The sequence below is a fragment of the Lathyrus oleraceus genome, chromosome 7 (genome assembly GCF_024323335.1).
Source record: "Lathyrus oleraceus cultivar Zhongwan6 chromosome 7, CAAS_Psat_ZW6_1.0, whole genome shotgun sequence".
In the NCBI taxonomy this organism is placed as follows: Eukaryota; Viridiplantae; Streptophyta; class Magnoliopsida; order Fabales; family Fabaceae; genus Lathyrus; species Lathyrus oleraceus.
Genome location: NC_066585.1, coordinates 505,939,113 through 505,949,920, shown reverse-complemented (window position 1 = coordinate 505,949,920; position 10,808 = coordinate 505,939,113). Strand labels below are relative to the sequence as shown.

Below are 10,808 nucleotides of genomic sequence, written 5' to 3'. Positions count from 1 at the left end.
TCGTTCATCTTCCTCAAGAAGACGAACCCATTCTCTCGGCCTCACCCCATTCTCTTGACCTTTCTAAACGCAAATAAACCCGTGGCTTCAAAAAAGAATCAATAAAAAACGCTCACCTTTGTCACTTATTCTTCAGACGTCTCTTCTTTGATACTAACCTTCTGCTCCCACGAACTCTTACACTTCGTCAATTGCCGGTGGAGGAGGAGGCGACTTTTTCGGTGAGAAAATATTAGGGTTCTTTTCTTTTCAATCGCCGTCGAATTTTTTTTAGGGTTTTCCTCCGCCGCTCTCTAACCTCTTTCTTCCCTTTAGGGTTTTTTCCTCGTCCTCTCTGGTGGAGGAGGAGGCTCCTTTTATACTCACCCTGTTTAGGGTTTTGAGCTGGTTACTCAGATCAAAAGGGGTACCCCTGCGAAATCCTTTAGGGTGCTCACAGCTTGTCTGCCTCAATTGGTATTTGATCCGGAACAGGTAATAGGATCCATGTACCTTCTTACTTTGAATTCGTCTTGACTCCTTTTTTGGGTTGCTTGTGGAATTTTTACCGTCTTACCGAGTTGTTATGATTTTACTGCAACTTTGAGGCTTCTGTTGCAACTTTCCTTGTAGCTATGAGATTAATCAAATTCCTGGTGATTAAATCATGGACAATGGCCATTGCTTTTGTACCGTCTTCGTCTAAGTCATGCAATTCAACCCACATATCGATGAGGACGGTAACAGGGATTTCCAAGCTCACTCAGTGGATTTCTTCTGTATGGCGATTCATCTTTTTTTTCCTCGAGGAATTGCGACTAAGCAATAGTTGTTGCTGCTGAATTGTTGCACTCCCATTAGCTTTTGCAGGAGATTGAGAATGCGGTGAAGTCGCACCAATATTTCTCCTAACTGTAATCCTCTTTGTCCCAGTTGTAGCTGCTGCAAATTCTCCACAATCACTATTATTACTTTTTATCCATCACAAGTGATGTAACAGTAGCAGGAACAGACACCATTTTTGCAGGCTTAGAGTTAGTACTGGTGTTGTTTCTTGCGTTGTGTAATGTGGAGGTATCTGAAGATCTTCTTACAGGTGATATACTAAATCTCCTCTCTATGCTGCTTGAACATTGTTCCTGCTCTCTATTTTCATCTTTTTATCACAGCTTTTCTAGTTCTTTATACAAAACTTCTCTGATTTTTGCACTTTAATGCCAATGATATTAGCAGGACTCGTGGAATCAAAAGTTCTATATGCCGCATTACCGGAGACTTCAATGGCCGCAGGTTTTTTCTCTGAGTAAGTCCCTTTCCGGAATGGTTATAAACTAATGTCGTTTGCACGTTACTTGTGTAGGAGTTGGAGGAAGATAGCAGAAGAGACTATGACAACCACACGCTTTCACACAATTTCCTACTGAGTGTGTCACAGAGGACACTTTCTCTGATATCCCATATGAAACCTGCTGGTATGCATGGAAGCAGAATGCAGCCAAAACTGATCTTATGCATAACTCTCAAACATTCAATCCTTGGCTTGCCGTAGATTTCAGGTACGAAGGAGTAAACTTGAAACCATCCAAAAATATAGCACATGGTACCAAAAATAAAAAGGAAATGATGGTTATAGTTGAATAGAGATTGATATTGTCCAAAGTTTCCTCTTCATTAGCCGTTAGTTTTTTTGCTCACAACGTTCCGCAGTTGATTCGTAAGGTTGGATGCCATTGCAGTGCTGAATCCAATCCAATTGAAAGAAACTTTAGTCATTGAAGCCAATGCAACTCCACCGACTATCAGGAGAAGAGAAGAAATCACCCAAAAAGTACGCACCTCACCAAGGAGAAAAGATGAAAGAACAACAGTGAAGAAAGGCTCCATAGCTTTAATGGTATGAGTGAGTGAAACAGAAACCTTGCCAAGACTGATGTTCGTCAACATGTTTCCCAACGCATGAGCCATAACCAGTGGAAGAATTGCTGCAAACTATGATCTTCTACTGTTTGGCCTTGGATGTAGATTCAAAATCCAGATCAAATTAATCACCAATGAAGCAAAGCCAAATTGAAATGCTGTAACTGTTGCCGAAAATGGATAAACTTTTAGAACCTGTTTGTTGTAAATGTCGAAGTAAATATTCAAGAGATACCAAGTAGCTAACACGAAACCAAGTTGTAGAGATTGAACAAAACCAGAAGGTTGAGTTGGTTCAGTGTTAATGACCAACAACTAATTTATTGTATCATTTGTAATGCTTGTCTCTTGTATAGGAGTTGCCGCATTGTTATTGCAGGAGGATGTGTCTAAGTCCACATACTAGATGACTTGGTCATCTATGTCAACTACTTCACCAGGGTTAACACCCTTGTTTGGTTCCTTTCCTTCAAAGAAATCCTTCACAAGTTGTTGTACTTTTGGAATCCTAGTGCTTCCACCAACAAGAACAATCTCATCAATTTGATTCTTCTGTAATCCAGCACCCTCCATTGATTCTGAACAAATCATTGTTCAACTCTACAAACCGAGCACGGGTAGGTGGCTCAGAGAAATTAACTCCATCAAAAAGTGATTCAATTTCCACATGGATCTGGTGCTGGCTACTGTAAGACCCCAATTTTGTCCCTAAGATCCCTCATGGCATTATACCATATCATCATATTGCCTCAAGGATCATTGGACACCTTGCTTCCTTCCCTGTGGGTGGGTTATCTTTTTGAGAGTGGTTCTTGATCACCAAGCATGTTTGCATTTGTATGTCATTGCTTTTCTTTTTATCACTAACCAAAAGTACAAAAATATGTCATCTAACCTTTGTCTTGCAGATGAAGCAATAATAGGTCAAGGCATCAAAAGCATTCATTGAGCAATAGATGGTGGTCAGTCTTGAGATTTGGGCCCCACAATCATTCACAAGAGTTCATATGAGCTATGATGTTATTTTGAAGCAAAATCCCAAGTGGTAGAGGCTTGAATTTCATCAGAACATTCTCAAGTCAACTGAAGGCCTAGAAAGTCAACTGCAAAGTCAACTGTGGATTTGGAGGTGGGAAGTGATTAGAAATACTTCATTCATGTTCAAACAAGTCTCATTTGACATTTCAAACACTCACATTGAAGAATTTGAGGTCCAGTCAAGAATTTCCAAAAATAGCAAGTGACCTATAATTTGAACTTTCCAAAAATGGAAAGATTTTGGACCAACTTCAACTTAATATTACATCATCAAGAAACCTTCAAATGAAATTTTGTTGAACATGAAAGTTGTAGATCTTTCTCTCCCATTTCCAAAATGTCCAAGAGCATGAGTATATGATGTGTTGTTAAGGAGATATGATCAAATCATGGCAAAGTATGCATGTAACTTCAAATGAGCATAACTTCTCAACCAAAGCTCCAAAATGAGTGGTTCTTTTTGCAATGTTCTCCTCTTGACCTCTAATTTCCAAATCATGCATCACATTACATGAATTATCATCACATGATCACTTGTTAATACATGGGCTTTTTGGAGGGAAATTACAAAATTCAAAAATGAACCATTGTTTGAACTTTTTGCCATTGCCATTGGTTCCAAAAATTGATTTTAAGTGAAAATGGATGAAATTCGTGCACTGTTTACACATGCATTCCATGCATAGAGGTGAAAAACCAATTTGTGCATACACCCTAAAATTTGGTTAATCTCATTAGCATTTGGTTTAAACTTGATTACAGAATCATTAGCATGGCATATATAAGGATAATCATAACTGTTTTCAGCATTAACAACCATTTTTTCAGATCTAGATCCAAAATCACCAAATTTTTCTCTCAAAATTTTCTTCCAAATTCTTCACATCCAAGCCTTTTCTAGTGCTAGATTCATGATCATGAAGCTCTGTTGAACAAGTTTGAACGTGGAATCAAAGGAAACAGTGCCATATTGAGCTATACTTGAAGATTGAAGCATCCATGGTGATTTCAAATTCTGTTGGATTCGTGTGTAATTGAACTTCAATTTCTCCTCCAATCATCTATACAAGCATCACAAAGAAGCTTTTGATCATTTCAAGTCTTGGATAGCACGAATTCCAGCTTCTGCACTTCAAGAGGTTACAATTCGAACCTCTTATTTTTGAAATCCATGACCATATTATTGTAGATCTAAGTATGCTGATGAATTTGAGCTTTGAATGGTGTGATTTGGTGCTGTTTTAAGCTAGATATGCATGATTGAAAGTTTGGTGTTGATTTTTATTTTCTTCAATTTGGCTTTGTTATGATGAATTATGTTGAAATGATTGTGGATCTTTGATGTACGTGGAAAATACTGCATGATGTTGTGCTTGATTTTGATTTTTGGACGTGTTTTGAGAAATCTGGAAAATCCAGATGAAGATCATGATGATCTTCATCTTCAACCTTGAATGTTCTTCATTTCCAGAACCAGCCACGGTTTCGCTACCAATTAGCTACGAAATTTCAAAATTAGCTACGAATTGTTGGCGCGCTAGGGTTTGAGTCAATACGATGTCGTTTTGAGCGTGCGCCACTTTTGAATTTGGCAATGGTTCGAATCCGCCTGAGCGCAGTTTCTCAAATGCTATTTCATTTTTCTCTTATTTTCACATGCTATATCCATTTTCATTTTTAATTCTTTTCCTTAACTTCAAAAAATCATAAAAAATTGAAAACTCATCCAAATTGACTCCATTTTTTTGCACAATACTCCTTAGTTTGTCTACTTTTTTATGATAATTAATTCCAAAATTGTGCTTGGCTGGATTTTATTTGGTGCTAGGATGATTGATCATATGTCTCATTTTGACCTTGCCTTGCTTATCTCTTTGTGAAATGCTTGTTTCTTATACAATGAATGTGAAATTTTGCATGATGAAACTAGACACATTGCTTGACATTTTGGTGTTGGTTTGGTATTTTTCCTATGTTCCATTTCTGTTTTATGCTTGTGCTAACTTGGTGTGACAATTTGTGTCACACCTTTGCTTGTCCAACTTGTACCATGTGATTTCCATGCCAAATGATGTCCAAGGCTTCTGATTTTTTGTATGTTGATCATGTTAGATGTCTAGAATGTGCATGAAATTTTCCAGATTTATTTGAATCATTTATGTTTTGATTTGAATTTTTCATTCATGTTGATCACATATGAGCTTTGAAATTGCCTTGAACTTCACTTGATCATGAAATGCTTTTGGTGATTGATTCTGATGTGAGACCTTTTGGAATGTGTCAATATGAGATTGAAGTTACTTTGTGTTAAATTTCAGCTCCTGTTTTAAATTTTTTCTCCATCTTTGACCCTAGGCTTTGACCTAGTGGTTTGTGGCTTACATTTGAGCTTTGATTTCAGGTTGAACATCCAAGTTGCATAGTTGATGATGCTTCATCATTTGAGTATTGTTGTTTGCTTTTGATTACTAACATTTGTGTGTTTTGTAGGTTGATGCTAACTCATTTGAGTTTGCCTTTTGGCTAATACATTTTTGTACATTAGGATTGTCTGTTGCTTATTGACTGTTGTCTGTTTGCCTGAGCATTGTACTGATTTGTTTAGTGTTTCCACAGGTACTTAAGTTGCTTTAAGTTCATTGTGAACTTTGCTTTGCTTGGTTGCTTAACCACTTAGGTATAATCTCTAATCTTCATGTAGTCTAGAAGACCTACTGTTATTGGTAGGCAACTGTCTGAAGTCCTCCTTAAGAGGCAATGCTTGTGATTGTTTAATTTTTGTGCCAAGCAGGAAAAGTCCTCTTATGAGGCAATTGGCAGATAAAAGAGATGTGTAATCCATCTCCTGCTACTCAGTGTGTCATTCACTTTGCTCACACCATGTGTTGATGCATTGTGAATAATAACCCAAGATCTTATAGAGTCAATCATTTGTGGAGAAGAGTTCCTACTTTCTGAACTCCCACACTTTCCATTGTTTAAAGCTCTCCCTGACCAGGGATAAGAGCTATGAGGCACACCCCTCATCTCCATTTCATCTGCTTCACCCTAACTCTCAATGTTAGGGTTAAGAGCACAAAATAACCCACTCCAGTTGGCTGTAAAGCCTAACCTTGCTTGAGCCTAATTGATTGTATATAGTGTGTGCTAATTGACTTGGTTGTTTGCTTACTTGATTCATCTGTGCATATTTGCTTATGTGTACCTTTGTGCATTTATCATCATTACTTGTATATCATTTCATGATCATTGTTCATATCTTTGTGACACTTTGTTTGTCCATTGAGGGGTCAATTGTAAGTCCATCTATTGGCAATTGTTTCCTATGATCTGGTAAGGATTTGGAACTAAGACCATTCATTGGCATTCCTTTCCTTGAAGTCGAGTGTAAGACCATTTATTGGCAACTTGTTTCCTCTTGCTTATTGCATTCTTTGTTTTGTTTTGTGAGGAGTCAATTGTAAGTCCATTTATTGGCAGTTGTTTCCTATGATCACTTCTGTGAGACTAGTATAAGTCCATTGATTGGCATCCGGTATCCATTTTGTTTTGTGAGATTGGAATAAGTCCATTGATTGGCATCCAGTATCCATTTACTTTGTTTATCTGTTATCTGCTTGTTGCCTTCTCGAAAGGAATCACTTGAATCATCTACATATGATCTCAAGAGGTGAACACTTAAGAAGTTTCACTTCCTCACTCTCCCACCTTTTGTCTCTTTAAACCTCCATTTGCATGTTAATCCAAACTTGAAAAAATATTGTGCAAACATTTTCATTTGATTTCAAATTAGAAACCTAGGCTTTAAGCCTTTGATTTTCAAACTTCATTTTCATAATACTTCTTTTGAATTGAATTCTAATCATACTTTGACCATTTTTTGTGAATAATCCTAATTGGTTAATTTCACTCACTCAATCATTTTGTGGATTTGTCCATTCTTGATAAGTTTTCATACATTAGCCATAAATCTCAATTATCTTAGTGGTTGATGTTAATCTCACATTTTGTCCTTAGTGATTGAATTGTAAGACTTCCTTGCTTATTATAGGGTTAACCCCTCACTAGCAAGTTGAAGCTATTCTCACATGGTGGACTTGTGGTTGTATAGGTTGAGTTTTCTCCCGTGGATAACGAAAGACCTTAGGGCTTTTGTTTTAAAATGAATTCACTCATATTTTGGAAATCTTTTAGCCGAACTACGAGGTTTTGATCCTGTAAAGGTACGTAGGCAATGGTTATCCATCCAAACACAAAAATAATAACTTGTATATTCTTCTCTCATCCCTTCAATTCATGTTTGCACAATAAATATTTCATAAACAAATAACTTTTCGTACAACAAGTTATGAAAAGGGCTCCCTAGGAGTACCTAGGACGTTTTGGGTGCCTAACACCTTCCCATTGCGTAATTAACCCCTTACCCAGATCTCTGATCTTTTCATTAGTTTTCTATGTGTAAAACTTCTTAGGCTTTTGTTCGCTTTTTAGCCATTCCTTTGGATAAATAAAAGTGCGGTGGCGACTCGATTCTTTGTATGCTTTGCTTTTGATTTAATCAATAAAATCATAAAGTGACGAATACACCGCTACAGAAAAGTGGCGACTCTGCTGGGGATACTGTCCTTGGTGGTTTTGCCTACTTTTCACCCTTGTTGTGTGATATTGTTTATTTGTTATTTGACATATTTTTGTACAATTTGGGATTACTGTATTGATTGTAATGCTTGAATTGCTTGATATACAATTGCTGTTTGCTTGGTGATCTCTGTGAGATGAGTTCTATACCCGAACTCGAGTGCACCTTAGGATAGGAGAATGGCATAGTCTTGTCGACTTGTGTGGAGTATTCCTTAGCAAGTTGACTTGTGAGTCCATTCACTTGGTGGAGGTCATGTTGGATTAATAATGTCACACAAGTTATTTGTGGTTAGGCATTATTCTTTCAATCATGTGCCTTAGAAGCCAAGGACCTTAGTTTACCAATCCCATCTTGGCCTATTTTTAGGACGTAGTGCGGAGGTCGTTCAGATGTAAGATCTGATGCGATTGTTACGCGACACTACACTCATAAGAGTCTCTCTTGAGAATATTTTTGGAATACGAGTATTCGTTCCTCCGATAATATTCGAAAGATGGGATGATGACTATGGGAACCTCTTGTAGAACATGTTTGGCAGGTTTAAACCCTAGTACACTCCCTTTGGGTGGTTCTTAACCGAGACTCCATGCTCGTGACTCTCAACAAACCCGTGATTCGTGGTTGAGTCGTTCAGACATCCTTAATATCAATGGAACTTGGGTGTCGATAAGGTGTAAACCGTAATCCACCAAAATGGATGATTGATATTAAGGATGACTGAGTCGGTTCATGTATTGTTAATATCAATGGAACTTGGGTGTTGATAAGGTGAAAACCATAATCCACCAAAATGGATGATTGATATTAAGGATACTATGAGCTTTCCCATGACCTTTGTCTAGTGTGTTTTGCTTGATCCTTGAGTGTGATTGCTGCATTCATGCATTCATCTGCATTCATGTCATAAAAAAAAATCAGAAAATTTTCAAGGAACTTAAAGGGTTTATTTGCAAAATTTTCAGACATGGAAAGACCAAAAAAGGCATACAAAGAAGTACAGCTTTAGACAGCCCGATGTGAAAGAGTTAAGGAATCTGACATCCTATGTATTAGATCCCTTGGGTTTCAAAGCTCGTTATGGGAAGCTTCTGCCTCTGTTGACTACTCAGGTTGATGAAGGGTTGATGAGTACTTTGGCGCAATTCTATGATCCTCTGTATCATTGCTTCTCTTTTCCGGACTTTCAATTGTTGCCTACGCTTGAGGAGTACGCTCATCTTGTGGGTATTCCTATTCTGGATCAGGTGCCGTTCAGTGGCTTAGAGAGTATTCCGACTTCTCGAGAGATCGCAGACTTGTTGCACATAGATGAATCCCTTATTGAAGCGCATATGACCACCAAAGGTGGAATTCAGGGTCTTCCTTCTGATTTCCTCGTCGCTCAAGCTACTGTTTATGGGAAGGCCATGAGTGAGGATGCCTTTGAGGCCATATTCGTGCTGCTCATCTATGGTTTGGTATTGTTCCCCAACATCGACAAATTTGTGGATGTGAACGCCATTAGGATCTTTTCAGTTCTTAATCCCGTTCCTACTCTGTTGGGTGATGCCTATTTCTCTTTGCATTTGAGGAATGCAAAGGGTGGAGGAGCTATTGTGTGCTGTTTGCCTCTGTTGTATAAGTGGTTTATTTCTCACTTACTGCAGACGTTTGCTTTCAAGGAGAACAAGGGATGTCTACGGTGGTCCACGAGACTTATGTCTCTCACTAATGACGATATCTCTTGGTATGATCGCGTGTATGATACAGTTCAAATCATTAATTATTGTGGTGAATTCCCTAATGTGCCTCTTCTTGGTACATGTGGTGGGATCAGCTACAACCGTATCTTAGTACGTCGTCAGCTTGGGTTCCCCCTAAAGGATAAACCTCATAACATTTTGTTAGAAGGTGTGATCTTTCAGGAGGGTAAAGATCCCCAAGGCCTGAAAGCCAGGATAGTCCGCGCTTGGCGCAAGATTCACAGGAAGGGTAGAAATGAGTTGGGTCCGAAGAACTGCATTGCTTTGGAGCCGTATACTTCTTGGGTCAGACAGAGAGCTTCTGAGTATCTTATGCCTTATGATTATCCGAGACCTACACTGTTGGTTGTGGCTGGGCCTTCAACCCTCCCTAACCAAGGCGTAGAAGAGTTGAGAGAAGAAGACCTTTCACGTGCCTGGATCCGTGAAAGAGAAGAGTTGCTTCAGCAAATTAAGGAAAAGGATGCCCTGATCGAATTTCTCGAGCATCAGATGATAGACGATCCGAATGATACCTGGACTTCTCTGCTTCCTCAGTCTTCCAAATTCTGGAAGAGGAAGTATGATCGACTTGCTAAGGAGAAAGCGGATATGGAAGCAGCATATGAGAGAGAGATCAAGAGGCTGTGTGCATCTCGTCTTCCAGCATCTCGAGCTCCTAGGGATCCATAGGATATTTATTTTCCTTTTCCCTTGTAATAATCAACAATGCTGTACTTCTTTGTCTCAAATATATTCGATGAGATATTTTTTCATATGCGATTAAATGTTTAATATTTCAATTTTTTTTTTGCAAATAGAACCCTAAAAGTTCCTTGAAATAAAAACAAAGCATGTGCACAAGCATTGCATGCATCATCTCGCACAAGCAGGTGTTTGTTCTGGTCTTCTTGCCTGTGGCCTAACTCTGTGCTCTTTATTTATTTTGAAGACAAGCTGACTCATCGGTACTACACCCGAGCCAATTCTGCAAGAGTGATGGATCAACTTGAACAAGAGAACCGAGAGCTGAAGGAAGAGGTCGCCAGGCTGAGTGCTCTGATGGAGCAATTTTTGGCTGCTCAGAATCAACCATCTCCACCTCCTACAACTCCTCCCCAGAGGACTGTTATATCAGAGATTGTCTCCTCGACAATGCCAGCTGCCAGTGCCCACTTCGTGCCAGCCATGCCAGTCGGGTTTCCGTGGGGTATGCCTCCAGGTTTTATGCCTGATATTCCAGCTCCTACCTTTGCTTCCATGCCAGCATCTAGCCCGGTCCTTGCGATGCCTCCTCCTGTCGTGCATACCACTCCTAGGGTAGACGACACAATCTATCATTTTGAGCCGTCTGAGGGCCCAGATGTTAATGAAAAGATGGAAGCTATGAATGACCAATTCCTTGAACTCCGCAAGGAATTGAAGACCCTCAGAGGGAAAGATTTGTTCGGCAAGTCTGCAGCCGAGCTCTGTTTGCTTCCCAGCATGAAGATACCCGTCAAATTCAAAGT

General features: G+C 39.1%; 1 pseudogene; it reads right to left on the bottom strand.

The window, feature by feature from the left end:
* Positions 1–1,327: 1,327 nt before the first annotated feature.
* LOC127104627 (phosphoenolpyruvate/phosphate translocator 2, chloroplastic-like) lies at positions 1,328–2,469 on the bottom strand (annotated as a pseudogene).
* Between the last annotated feature and the right edge of the window lie 8,339 nt (positions 2,470–10,808).